The sequence below is a fragment of the Leuciscus leuciscus genome (assembly GCF_965113295.1).
Source record: "Leuciscus leuciscus genome assembly, chromosome: 20".
NCBI lineage: Eukaryota > Metazoa > Chordata > Actinopteri > Cypriniformes > Leuciscidae > Leuciscus > Leuciscus leuciscus.
This window is the reverse complement of record NC_138744.1, coordinates 12,856,927-12,871,684: the sequence shown is the minus strand read 5'-3', so window position 1 is coordinate 12,871,684 and position 14,758 is coordinate 12,856,927. Positions and strand designations below refer to the sequence as shown.

The 14,758-nt window shown below is 39.0% G+C and overlaps 1 protein-coding gene across 8 annotated transcripts in view; it reads left to right on the top strand.

The window, feature by feature from the left end:
* The window catches only part of sema6cb (semaphorin 6Cb), a 154,784-nt gene that overhangs the window by 46,459 nt on the left and 93,567 nt on the right, over positions 1-14,758 (top strand). The window contains exons 1-2 of one of the 8 annotated variants that reach the window (XM_082149742.1): positions 6,294-11,494; positions 11,617-11,729. The exons of 6 other annotated variants lie outside the window; for them this stretch is intronic. The gene's annotated coding sequence lies outside the window, so the exon portion shown is untranslated. Of the gene's footprint in view, positions 1-6,293; positions 11,730-14,758 lie in introns of those variants that run through there. One more of the 8 variants, XM_082149741.1, reaches the window with a different exon arrangement.

Sequence of the window (14,758 nt, the reverse complement as noted above, 5' to 3'; positions counted from 1 at the left end):
ATATGTTTGTATAGTTTTTATATATGATTCTTTTGTAATTAAAATATGAAAGATTGCAATTTCTATCAAAATTCAGGCACGTTCAAAATTCATCAAGTCTTGAAAATAACATGGAATCATTTCGGTTATCACTCTTCTTTCTAACTGAACTGCGTATGAATGTAAGAGATTGCAGATTTTCCCCGTTGCTGGCAGATGTCTGAAGATTCTCGTTCCTCACCACATAATCTCAGATAATCAGTTTTCTATGTCATAGTTTATGAGACTTGTTGCTGTGTAACTGTGATCTTGGATGAAGTTTAATCTCAGTGTGTCTTCAGATTTTAGTTTGTTCTGCATACCTGTGTCTTTGAGATGTCTAAAGATGATCATCAGCTTGTAATGTTGTCATACCATGGAGTTTGAAGTTTTCTCTTTCACAATCGTATGCATGCAACACTGACTGGTGCACACAAAACTAAAAAGCACATAGAAGATTGCCTAAATTTTATTTATTTGAGGCACTTAATGGCAAATAAGCTAGATATCGACTATCAGAATTGGATATTTCACTGTTGTGTCTGTGAATAGACTGTATTTATTACTATGGATGGACAAAAAAATCTTGTCTCTGGACTTTTTACTGTGTTTTCTGTACAGCCGTTTACAGACTGTCATTATTTGAATGAGTTTTTGCGTGCCGGTCTATTATAGTGGTGTCATGGATTTCAGATTTACCTGTACCTTAACAGCATATCCAAACATAATGAACTGTGGATGGTAGGGATGGGCATTCGATTAAATTTTATTAGACGATCGTCGGGAGAATTAACGATCGACTATCGATTAATCATTAATATTTTTATATTGAAATTTATTATTTCTTTAACTTTTTATAAATTAAAAATGCAATGAAAATACAAAAATACAGTTTGTTTGTCCTCGATGAGATCTTTATTACAAGAAGATCAACTTGTGGCAGTGAAACTGGACGTTCGGTAGACTTGAAGATTCCTGCGGTGCTCTAAACCAGCGGAACCTGCAGCTGCGAGCACCCATGGCCACTTCATCCGTTTTCTGTGATCGGATAGCTATCCGGTCGTGAAAAGACCAAATCTAAATGCCCTCCGAAACGCATTCGAGACGGATTTAAATCCGATCGCTCAAACCACTTTATACTTTATATCTGAGAGGCATTCCAGACGAAACTGGACGAGTAAATGCATCTGGTTGTTGAAACCACATATGTAAATTTGACTTATCCCAAAAATGATAAGAAATAAACGTGTGAGAGCGTGTTATAGGCTATATGTCATGTTATATCCAGATATGACGACGCTACTTCAACACGCATCACCACAGATGAGCATCTATTCATCAAGCTAACATGCAAACTATCGCAAATCAAAGTGAAAGTCATTCATCAACACACAATCATCTTCATTAAAAGTAAAGAACCGAAATGATCTTACCAGGGCTGTTGCCGCAATATCTTGTTGCGGTCTTTGATTTAGAAATTTTCGCTGATGATCAATAAAATGCAGCTCATATCAGTTGCATTCGATGACGTGCAACAATTTAAATATGCATATAGCGCGGGAATTCAAGATCGGATTTATATCCGTTTTGCAAAAACACATTTATGTGACCAGGTGTAAATGGAATCGTTTTGATAAATCAGATAGCTATCCGATCTGAGAAAACGCATGAAGTTCCCATAGAACTTCTGCACCAGTCTACTGATTTCTGTTGAGAAAGATAAGCATGTTGACATGATCTGGGATCAGACGCGACCGCAACCTGGTGACAGCCAGTCCAGCCGCCGAAAACACCCGCTCTGAGCAGCCCGGTCTCACCCCAAAACGTCATATACTGACGCGTCTTGACCATGCGTCAACATACGACGAAAAGGGTACCCCTTTAACGTCAATATGAGACGCAGACAGAAGCGCACCAGCAGCGCCTCCTAGCGGTACCCTAACGCATACCTAAACCTACCCATAACCCGAATCGTCACACATGGACGTTATGGGGGTACCCTTTTCGTCGTATGTTGACGCATGGTCAAGACGCGTCAGTATATGACGTTTTGGGGTGAGACTGTCAAGCCGGGGCAGCCGGGGACTGACGTTGCCGGGATGCACAGGTACCTCCGCGCTAAAATTAATTCCATTGCTTCAAGACACACTACGCAACGCAACCTGCATTAGTTTAATCGATAACAAATAAACGTGATCGACGAAATTCTTAACGATCAATTATCGATCGTCGATTAATCATGCCCATCCCTAGTGGATGGTCTCTACATGTCATTCAGACAATCTCTTTCTGGCTAAATGGATGATTTCTGTCCAAAATAAGCAGCAAAGTAGACATGTTTTGTGCAGTAGTGAAAAGTTTGACAAGTGCTGGGTCAAGTCAACATTACAAACTCGTCTTTCCAAACCCGTTAGACTTTCGTTCATCTTCGGAACACAAGTGAATATATTTCAATGAAATCTGAGAGATTTCTGTCCCTCCATAGACAGCTATGCAACTACCACTTTGAGAGGCTTCAAAATGTTTCTAAAGGAATCGTAAAACTAATCCATATGAATCAAGCGGTTTAGTCCAAAATAGTTTGAAGAGACTGGGTTGCTTTATGTGATGAACAGGTTGAATTTAGGCTTTTATTCACATGTGAACATAAAAAGAAGATCAACCATACTTGCTTGACACGTGAGAACAAACCTCATTGGTTCTTGCATGTCAAGCATGTTTGAGCTTCTGTTTACCATATCTGATGTGTGCGTTGATGAATGTTTACATGTGAATAAAAGCCAAAATGAAATCTGTTCATCATAAAAAGCAATCGTGTCTCTTCAGAAAACTCGGATTAAATCTCTCAATTCATATGGATTAGTTGTACGATCTTCCTACGATATTGCTCCTTAATGTACTTTGAGTAACTTTTAAAATAGCTTAACTATTGTTTAAACATTTTAAATTAGTTTAGTAAGCCACAGTTTCAAAAGTAGCTTACTTAACACTGGTGTACACATACACACACACACACACTAAGGTGCAAGTTTCTCTTTCTCTGAACTTTTTGTTTAGACTGAATGTCTTTTCTCAGGGCTGTGTTGTGCACAACTGCAGGCCTTTGCTTGAGGGAGGTGAGAAATGTCTGTCGGGATATAATTGGTGTGACAGAGGCCTACAGTCATTCTGTACTTCCACCTATCTACTGGCTGTTAGCTTGCATTAAAGTCCTGCGGTTCTTCTTGTAGCCTAGCACATCTGTGAGGACAAGCAGACTTCTTTACCTGTTTCCCTCTTGTGTGGCTGTTAAGATAGGTAACTTCACACAGACAGAATGCATATTTTGGTGGGCTTTAAGTGGTTTAAAGGCTTTGTGGTCAAAAATCAAATATATTGACATTGTCTCCTTTTAATTTAAAACCTTTTAAGCACAGCCTGTTTTCAAATGATTAGAAAATATCCACCGTTTGTGTGAATTTGAGCTTTTGCAAAGGGCCAAGATGCCGACAGAACAGCTGTATCCGTGGTAACCACTAAAGGTAGCGCGTGTTATGTGTGTGTTCTGCGTTAATGATATTGCATTTATCTGTGTCTCTGCCCTTTTGCAAAGAACGATAACGAGCCATTTGAAAGGCCAGAGTGCTCGTACAGCCCCCACTCTCCCGCTCGTACGCCTGCTTCGTATACCAATGTCGCCTCTTTCCATATTACGCCTGTCTATCCCTGTCTGCATATATGGGTGCCTTTTTTTTTCTTTTCTTTTTTAAACCAGTTTTCGTCTACGTACCTGTCTTTTACATTGTCATCGTCCCGTGTCGTCTAAATAAATCTCTTTAGGGCTGGTATGTCATTATGTAATGTGAAAATGTATATTGTCATTTAGAGGTTTAGCAGACACTTTTATCCACAGTAGATGTGTTTGCGTGACCTAATAAATGATTGATTCGTTTACGGTGTACAGGAATGTAAAAAAAAAAGGTCAAGGTTATATACAGTACATACATACATATATATAACTATAATCTAATGTAACCCTAACCCTATATCCTCAATGTCCTCAACCCTAAATCTAACCAATAATCATAAACCTAATGAATACAGATCTCCAGTAGTAAGTAATCATAACCTAATATTAACCCTACACTGTGCATCTAAATCTCATGTTGCCTAAATAGAATATTATCCCAAACCGTCATCTAATCCAAAACCTAATTCTGGTCAGCAGTATACATATATACACATCTCTGAAAAAAAAAAAAAAGAGACCACTGTTTCTCTGGTTTTACTATTTATAGATACTGTATGTATATAAAAAGAAAGGATTTATATATTCAATAACAATATGGCAATGCCTATATAAGGGTGGTTTTATATTTCTGGTTGATTCAAACACGGGTACAAATATGTACAATCAGAGCCTAAAATTTACTCTCCAAGCACCAAATGTGAGTAAAACATTGTTGTTGGGGAGTATATGAAACGGTGTCAATCACCAGTTGGCCGGTAACATTTTTATGAATTCTAACATTGCAATTTTGTGAGAACATGAACAAACGTGAATGATGCCCGGGTCAGGTGACAGGCCAGTGCTGCATCATCACGAAAGTTTAAGCCTTGCCAATTAGTTGTTTTAGGAATAGAGAATTGTGAATTTCCACTGGGGTATCAGTTTTACAGTTTCATGGCTGGTTAAAAAAACTAAACATTTATGGCTGGAAATGTTTCTTTTGTCACCGGCCATTGGCAGGTGTGGCAAAAAGTTAGTTTTAGGCCCTGTACACATGGTTAAAAAATGTGTTTTCCCAGTTGTTGTTGTTGTTGTTTTAAGAAATTAATTACTTTTATTCAGCAAGGATGCATTAAATTGATCACAAGATATCACAAGTGATTTCTAGTCATCAAAAAATCCTGCACGGTTTTCAACAGTGAAAATAATAAGAAATATTTCTTCAGCACCAAATCTGAATATTAGAATGATTTCTGAAGGATCACGTGACACTGAAGACTGGAGTAATAATGCTGAAAATTCAGGTTCGCTATCACAGTTATAAATTGCATATTAAAATGTATTAAAATAGAAAACTTGCTTTAAATTGTAATTTTGTGTATATATACTGTATATATGCATATGTATATTCATAAATATACCTTAACCTCTAAACTTCTCGGTTTGTGTTGATTTTCAGATTTTGAGGAAAAAGGCAGATATTTTCTTGTCCGCTCCTTTCTTTCTTTTTTTTCTTTTTGGATCAAATCCATCGAGTTTCTGCTCAATTGCACAGATTGTAATCTTATTCTGGCAGAAAGACCTGCTGGAAATGAAGCCATAGATCACACGGAGGGGAGCGGACTGGTAGAGGAAGAGAGAGAGAGAAAGAAAGGGAGGGGGCTGGCAGAGACGGAGAGGTGGATGGAGAGATTGAAGAGGGCAAGAAGGAATAATTGCATGAAAGCGAGCAGGGGGGAAGAGAGAAATAAATAAAAGGCTGTATCCATCACCTGGCCGAATCCACAGTGCATGTTACCCATGTTACCTTGTTACAGGAGATGACATTTAGACAGAGAGGATGTTCTCTCTTCAATGTCTGCCCGCATTAACATTCTGATTCTGCGGTATATGCAGCATGAAGTCTCTCCTACAACCCCATTCAGTCTCACAGAGACAGCTCTGTCTTTGACTCCCTCTCTCTTTCATTCTCGCTCGTTCTCTCTCCATCTCTGCGCTTTTGGCAGTGTTCAGAGAGGAAGCAGAGAGAAAAAGGGTGCGAGGAGACGGGGGTATCTCTGTTATGGAGAGCTCTTTAGTGTCTTTGTGCTCTGCATGTGTCCGGCCTTACCCTCACATGTACCCGCTTGTGTTTGGACTAGCATTAAACTGCCCGTTCAGCCCTGGCAGCCGTTGCCATGGAGACAGAGTGGTGATGAACCCAGAGAGAGGCTGCAGGTAACCGAGAAAGAAACAGAAGGAGAGACAGACTTGAAACAGAGAGGGGGGTCTCACTGGAGGTAACCGTCTGCTTTGAGCAGGACCAGTTGAGAAGAGAAGTGGCAAAAAAAAAACTTAGCTGCTTCTTTCCATCTGTAGACAATTTGATGACATTACAATGGATATTTTAAATGAAATAGTGCTGCATCAATCAGTGCACTTATTGAATTCAGTGAAACTAAAGTTTTAACATTAAATAAGGTAAGACTTTCATATAGGCATAAATGCTTGAAAAAAAAAATAAAAAAATTAAGAATGTGTGTGTGTTCGGTGAAGCGTTATTTGTGCTTTATACTCCGAAACGAGCAGCTTTGCCTAAGACTAGACTGATAGGCATTGATTGAACATTAGTCAGAAGAATTTCACTTTAATGATACAGTAAATGCTGTGTTCCATTTACATGTATGTGTTTTTCAGATACTTTTACCAAAAGTGTCTTACAGTGTATTCAAGTTATACGTCTTTCCAGTTTGTGCATTCCCTGGTAATCTAGCCCATGGTCTTGTCATTGCCATGACATGCCGTGCTGAGCTAAAGTATTTTTTTTGTTTGTTTTGTTTTTAAAGAGCAGATTGTGTGAAATGGGTCTGTTAAGTGTGCAGTATTTCTCTTTTTCGCTTCTATTTTCTCAAGGCAGTTGAGCAGCTGTGTTGTTCTATCTGCAGGTGTCTCTTCTGTGCTGTGAGGTGGTCAGGGTTAATGGACCTTTGTGTGACACACATGCTGGAAAATGATCAACTGCTGCTAATTTGGAAGCTAATGAGTAGAATCACTTGTGATTTGATTATTTAAAGTCGCCATTAGACAGTGACATTGACATTGTTGTGATTTGTCGTTTCTTCCCTATCGTGACTTGGAGTATCTGAGTGAAACGGTTTCTCCTTTTAAAGAAATAGTTCACCAAAAAATAAAAACGGTCCTACTTACCCTTATTCCAAGAAAACAACATTGGACTCCACTGATTTTCATTGAATAGACAAATTTATTATGTGTTAAAGATAGCTTTATTCTGTGGAACACAAAAGAAGATATTTAAATTTTTGTCTTATTTTTATCTCTACAATGAAAGTCTATGGGGTCTAAAGTTGTTTTGGAAAAAATAAAGTCTTGGAACAATGTGAGTAATTGACATTTTTTCCTTTTTTTTCTTGGTAAACTATCTCTTTACAAACAGGTGGGTATTTAATGTTTTTTTTTTTTATTATTCAGCTGAACAATAGCCAAGGAAAATTTTGGTTGCAGAAAAAGTGGAGCTTTGACACTGTGACAGATAACTATCAGAAACTAGGACAGTTCTCAGAGGGACAGTAGGGGACATGACAGCGGGGACAGGGACACATGATTAGGACCCCTCACCTCGGAGTTTGATTTGAGCCCCACACACACTAATAGACCACTGTTCCTTGAAGTGTCCTTCACTCTGAGCAGGTGCTGTTACATGGTGACCTGTTTGGCGGTGGAACAAAGACTCCCTTTCCTTTTCTCTCTGTCGTGTATTCATTGTTCCAGAGATAAAAGACGTTAATTTCGTTCTTTGTGCCACAAATTCCTCTTCTCAGACAAGCACATCTGCACCAGTTGCTTTTCTTAGCAACTGCTTTCAGACCGGACTCATTGATCGTCCTGATTCCACATCAGTCCTTCTGTCTCTGCATCTCCATGGATGTGTCCCCGCCGATCGTCCTCATCAGCCCAGCTCGACAGACCTCCTCAGGGGGGCCCTTGCAGGAAGCATCACCGGGCGAGTAGGAGTATTCATTAGATGCATCCATCCATTCCTCTCTTCCTCCACCTGTTCTCCCTGGGAAGCGCTAAGGTTAATTAGCACATTCGATTACATAGACGCCCTCGTTTTCCATTTCCCTCCTTCCCTCTCTCATCCTCTAAACTCCTTCACCTTTACCAACACTCTTGAAACTTGCTCTGTGGGCCAGTTTCCCAGACCTAGACTTGTCCTAATTGCTTTAAATTGTGACCAACCATTAGCAGTTTAGCATCTTGATAAACGGAGGGTGAGGGTTTGTTGGGTAATCATGGAATTATACCTTAAACCAAACCTCATGGCTCTATAAAGAGCTTCGAATAAGGTAGACGGCATCCAAGTCAGAGCTTCTTCTAAATAACCCCGCCGCTGCTATTTAGTCAAGCATTGAGCCATTAGCATGCCTGACCATGTGCAGCTATTTGTTTACTGTGATTCAGATAAAGATAACTGGTAAAACAAGCTCTCTGTGAGCTGTTTTTGTCTGAGAACCCTGCAATACTTTCTCCAAGCTGCCATAGAAACACGCTTTGACATGTTGAATGCGCTTGTTTTTCTTGAGAAAGCTCATAACACATGCTAAATCTGTGGCACTAGCGTTTGTGTGTGTGCTTGTTTTCTGGAGTGTGACTGTCTAAATGATAAATTTAGATATTCAGATCTGTCAAGATTGTTAGCTCACCTTTTGACTCGCATTCAATTACTCATCAAGGTTATTGTAACAGGTCAGCATAAAATGTTTTTGCGAGCATCTCTGATGGTGTGTTCATTTGCTGTCTGTTGTTGTATCCGTGTATGTTATAGGTGAAATGCTTTTTTATGCTATGCTTAGACAAGTAAGAATTTTCATGCTGGCCTTGTTTGTGTTGGTTATTGCTGTAATCATGCTAGTCTAGCTGGTGGATGTTTATAGTTATGTTATCAGACCAGTTGGTAATGGGGAAAAAATGCTATTCCATTTGAAAAATTTGATTATTTTGACAATATGCTAAATTAAAACAATTCTCACAAATTCTTGTTTACGCAGCTTTTTAGTGACTTTGATTCACTAAAGATTTGGCTCATAAGAGTCATTTGTTCTGTGATTGAGTCATTTGTTTGGGAAACGCACTGCACTGGTTGCACTGTATGTTTTTGATTCACTAAAAAGAGCCAGCTAAGAAGAGTCATTCCTTCTGTAATTGAACTGCTCTACACTGAGTGTACGGAATGCTTTTGATTCACTAAAAAGAATAGGTTTTTACAGCGAGTTATTTGTTTAGGAATTTATCTGCACTCTTATACTCTGTGCTTTTGATTCACTAAAATGAACTCGCTCACTCAGTGGTTCTGTAATTAAACTACACTGGTTGCACTTTTATGTTTTTGATTCACAGAACCACTCAGTGAATCAGACTAAGGTGCTTTTACTGTATGTTTTGACCTGTTCAACATTATCTGAATGGTGTGATTTTGGAGTCGGTGGGAATAAAAGTTTAAGTGTGTTGTTCTGAAAACTTGTTTAAAAATGCTCCACGCTAGTGTTTGATGGCACAGAAGCCACACCTGATGTGTCTGTGTTGACGTCTATAGCCTATTTTCTGCTCAACGTCCCTGCAGCTTTTCAGCAACAAAAGATGCCTTACAGCTGTACACAATGTTCCAACTTTAGTCTTCAAACATCTTTCATACAACCTCCTTCTGTTAGACGCGCACACAGATCCTTTCCATCCACACGACAAAGGCCAACCCGCCCAGGGCAGAACCTATTCATTATAACCTTATATGCAACCCATAATCCTCTGTTTTGTTGCCGCTGCATACAATGCGTGAGCCCCAGCGTGATGTGCGTCCACAGTTAAGCCCCTCTGGATACGATCTGTCCCGTCCCTCCTCCAAGCCAGTCTATGCGGGCCAGTAAATAACAGCAAGGTTAAACACCTCTTGCTCACCCCCTCACTGCAATGAGCGAAAATAGAGAGAGAGTTTTCCAAGGAAGGCTGGAGATGAGCCTTGGCGTGAATAAGGATGGATGGTGAAATGAGAGATGGGAATGATAAATCGTGCTTTGGAAGTGCCTCTCCTTTATGTAAAAGAGGTGCTTTCAGACCTGACACAGCCATAAATCAGACATGGACTTCTCGCTCTAATTTCATTACAATGGCAGGCAGAGAAGCGCACAAACACACACTCTTTCTCTCACACTCAATATGGGTTAAGCTGTCTTGGGGTCTGTGTTTAGGCCACAGGGGGTTCTGTAATATTCACCTGATGTGTTTGTTTATCTCCTTCATATTCTTTTAACAGCGGTGCTTCATCTGTCACACCTCTTTTCCACATAGTCTGTGAAGTGCAAAATCTAGTAACGCTCTCTCATTTGGATTTTAAAGCAGTCATTTTAACCAGATTTTGCATGTTGTCTGACCGAAGCATTTATTAACACTATTAAATGTTATCTTAAGCAAATCTCAAAGTGGATATCCATTTTTCACACTGTACATTATATTATATGTTGTGATGCCTAATATTGTGATGCTTACTTGTGACATTTTAGATTATATATTTATTCATTTATTTTTCATTCAGGAAAAAATTGTGTAGTGTTTAAATATCGTCCATTTATCGGTTTTTCTGTAACATGAAATGAATTATGGACTTATTTTCTAGAAGTTTAATATTGGTGCATCCATACATGGGATAGTAACAAATGTATTTGCACACCGTTTTTACATTTTGTTTAAATTTTTAACTTTTTTTTTTTACTACCTGCAAAAATCATAAATTAAAGTGATAACATAGCTCTGCTCAAACAAACAACTTAATATAAGGTGTCATGCAGAAGTTGAAAAACCTGTAACCCTAAGGAATAACCATTGGTAATATTGAAGCCTGCCTTTACAAGCACCACTAACCCTCATAGTCCAGTTATTCTGCAATACATTATGGGTGTGAGACTAGGTGTGGCGAAGTTGGACAAACTCTGGTTTCAAAACAGGTTTGGGTTGAGACTTTGAGACTTAAGGGGTGTGTGTTTACTTGCGTGCAAGTTATGTTTGTCTTTCTCTTTCTCTGTCCGTAGCCTGAGTAAATGACTATCCAGCTTCAGGTGGGAGATGCTCATGTACAGTTGCGCGTGTCCTCTCTGTGGGAGGCGCCGTGGGCTCCAGCTGTTTTGGCTGATAAGCTGTTGTTGACGAGCTCCTGGCTTCCCACCGTGCATCGGCGGAACAGAGCAACCACTGTCACCACACACTCTTGCAGTTAGCCAATAACACGCTCCCAGCGAGCCAACCTACACTATCATGGCAGACTGTTCACCTGCTCTAAAACTGTCCACACAGCACAACGTGCACGATTCGACCCCATAAGCCCCCGGTTACTATGGTTACCTAATTACCTCTTGGTCCCAGCACACCGGCCTGTATGGAACGTAAACAACTATTCAGCGGAAACTCGCTCACAGCTTTTCAGCATTAATGAAACATACACACACAATCCTGCGACAATAATGATTCATACACAAGTATCCCCACGGCCTTGAACATAATTGCATTAATGAAGCCCGGCGTTCCCTCTGTTGTTTTCCTCGCTGCTACAGTGTCTGATGACTCAGACTGCCATGTTTAGCAAACGGTGAAAAGCTCTCCCAACCTGTCCTTCCATCAGGGCGTTCCACAACTGTCAGCCTTTAACTCAGTAATCACTGCCTGAATCAGCAGAGAATGTTTCTGTCAGATAGCACTGACCAAGCATCGCTGTCAGCTCAGGTAAGAGAGCTGCTGAAGCGTATCCACTGCCGAACGGGAGGCTTGGGACATGGCTGGTCTTCTTCCAGCTTATGAAACCTTCAGACTCAGTGAATTACACTTTTGATGTGTCCTTAAACCAGATTGCAGATGCCGTGGGGTTATTGCTCGGACTGCAGATGGAAAAAATTGGAAATGATTAGAGATGGTCACCCATCTGGACAGAAGAAATTGTGTTGGTGGAGGTGAAACCGAGGTAAATGTTGGTGGGTGGGTCTCTAACCACGTTCACTTGATGGCAGTGTTATTTACATTAGATAAACTATTGTTTAGCAGGCTTGGTGATTCAGAAGATGTGTGCTTGACTAGTGGTGAATAATATAGGAACTATTCGGAACTTACACTTTATAATCACTTTCATTTATGACTCATTAACAAACATTATTGCATTTAGTTCAATTGTTTAGGAATGTCATGAAACTTTGATTATATTTTCAAATGTGTATATTTAAAAAATGTGTGAATTGTTTAGCTTTACAAAGTGTTGCATAACCAGAATTTGACTGCTAACCAGGGTTATTAATGTTGACTAAAACTAAAACCATAAAAATAATTGTAATTTTTTTTTACAAATTTTACTTATTTTATTTCAGCTAGTTTTCAGTCATAAGCTTCATTTACATATAGTCACAATCAGATTTAGAACCAGAAAACTTACTTTATGCAGTTAAAAAAAAAGACTGGACTCGACTAGTTTGTTTGACTTGTATTTAAAGTAATCACTAACAGTTTGTTCTATTTTTACATTAGTTAAGGGTTTGGCAAACTGGTTAGAACCAGATTAGAGCTTGCCAGATTGAGAAAGTTCTTGTTAGTCTGACACTAACCATTATATCATATAAACAGAAAATGAAGTTGTTGTGCCTGTCCCTATTAGTCCATACGCATAGCAAGCCCAGCCAACTCTCCGTAAAGCCTCAAAAACAGGCAACGATCAGTTTCTCAACATATAGTTTATATATATATTCAAAATATTAAATCTCTCAATTTACTGAATGTTCAGGACGTTCTGTTCCAGGACTGGATTTATAAGATTAAACAAGGTTGACTGCGTCTTGTGTTTACGCATGCTAATTTAGCTCCCACCGTGCTGCATTCATAGGCGTTTGTGTGTACAAATCTGTTGGCACGAAGATGTGTTTTTCTTCAGATGCTACAGATGGAAAGAAGCAAAACTCTCATTTCAGGCATCACTCACTCAGACCTAGCCTCCAATGTGTGCCATTTAGTTCATGTTTACACAGCCCACCTTATAAAAGAGCCCCTCACATGCCCTACTGCGACGCTTTGGATGTAATCGGACCATTTAAGATTCCTGTTTCTCTGAGTAGCAGTTGTTTTTGAAGAGGCTTATCATAACTGAGCTAATGAAGAGATTACGGCCCATATAGACCAAGACAATGATCCGAAATGATCTTTTCTTTTGAGGGAAAATTGAAACGCATTAGTGTTGCACGAAAGGAGCCGAATCTCTCACTCTTCTTCTCTCTTTTTCTCTCTGTATTGATCGCTTTTAGTGGATTTTTGGTGGCATTTGCTCATTGCTTTTCTTATTTCAGAGTTTATTGGATGACTACCACCACACGTGTTTTGCAATCGAAGAAAACGGCAAAGCCGTGAGAAGCTGACCACATTCTGCTTTTTCTTTCCAACAATCCACGTTCATACAGCTCTTTGACCCATTTTTCGACAATGTTTCTTTGCAGCCAAGTGTTCAATTTAAAGTTGATTTGATTTAAAAAAGAATTTGAGAAGCGGTCGAGTCCTTGTGTGCGAAGTATTTGTTTTCTGGGTGAAAGGTAATTTTTCTGAGGCCTGTGTGCGGCTGGAGAGATAGCTAATCCTGGAATATCCTTTATGAACCTTTTTTTTTCTGTAAGCAGCTGTTTTCAGTGAAAGATTTTCACTGTAAATCTACTCAGCTGTCGTCAAAGAGGGTGAAAAGTACCTGCGCTAATCTAAAATCCAGCAGCAGGACGGTGAAATCCCTCAGAGCTCTCTGGTCAATAAGCACCACATTCTGCAGAGCAAAGCAGCTAATTTAACCCACATCTATAGACTCAGTACAGCAGGATCTTTTTGTCCTAGAACAGTGGCCCATAAAAATGGACACGTAAGCCATACTTAATGTATGAATTGTATTTAGTTCAGTGTTTTCAAAACTTTTTTTGTTTTATGGATCCTCACCCATCCCTAAGAGCCTTATTGGCAACTGGACCAGAAATGTGTATATCAAAGTTAACAATACATTTTATCTCAAGCAGCTAATTTCCATGTTTTTATATTTAGATCTTTACCGTCATCTAACGCTCACTAAAAGTTCATTTTTGAAAACACAAATCATTTGTCAAATTTAGCACATTTTAAAGTGAACAACATCTTATTGTACATTATAATGTTCACTCTAAAATATTACCCTGTGTACTGTTAATATGAAGGAAATGTTGTGTTTTACCTGTATTTTGAACTACACATTTTACGTTTTAGGGTTGAAGGAAATGTATGTAAACTTAACAGACCTTAATGTAGTATTGTGATGCCAAAATTCACAATTCACAGATTGATTAAGTTGATTATGCTACATGTATATATTTTTCAGAAAGATATTCATACTCTTTTTTTGGTCTTGAAAATGTCATGACATTAATACAGAAAATGCACAGTTCTGGGAACTGCTCTAATGAAAAGACTGGTAATCTGACCAAAAGAGTCAATCATTTTATATATAGTGTAAAGAAATACATTGGTGTGATTTTGAAGTTTTTTTTGGTGCCACTGTATACTGTATTTTTCTGCTTTTGCTGATAGCAGAAAAGCATAAAAGCCTCAAGACCCTGAGCAAAATAGAGGATTCTGAATCTAAAGCCTTTAGTTCAGATGTTTAGAGAGTGAAAGAGACTGAAAAGGGTTGTTCTTTTGTATTCTTCCAAATCCATTGAAGATTAACCTGATTTCCCACAAAAGCAATAAAGTTTGTAGTCAGATCATTCATATTTTGCAGTCAAGCTCGCAGTCTTCTCCTGCATCCTGGAGTCTTATAAAGAGAGCTCCCACTGCTTTTTTTTTTTTTTTATATACGTTGGCTGAATTGTAGAACATTACCACTTGACATTTTCGTGTCATGTTGCAAGAGTCAGTCCAACAATATGTAATCGTTTAAAGTGTGGATGTTCAGAAGTTGTGTTCAAGATTAACTCTTTCAAAGTTCATTGACATGGGAACCAG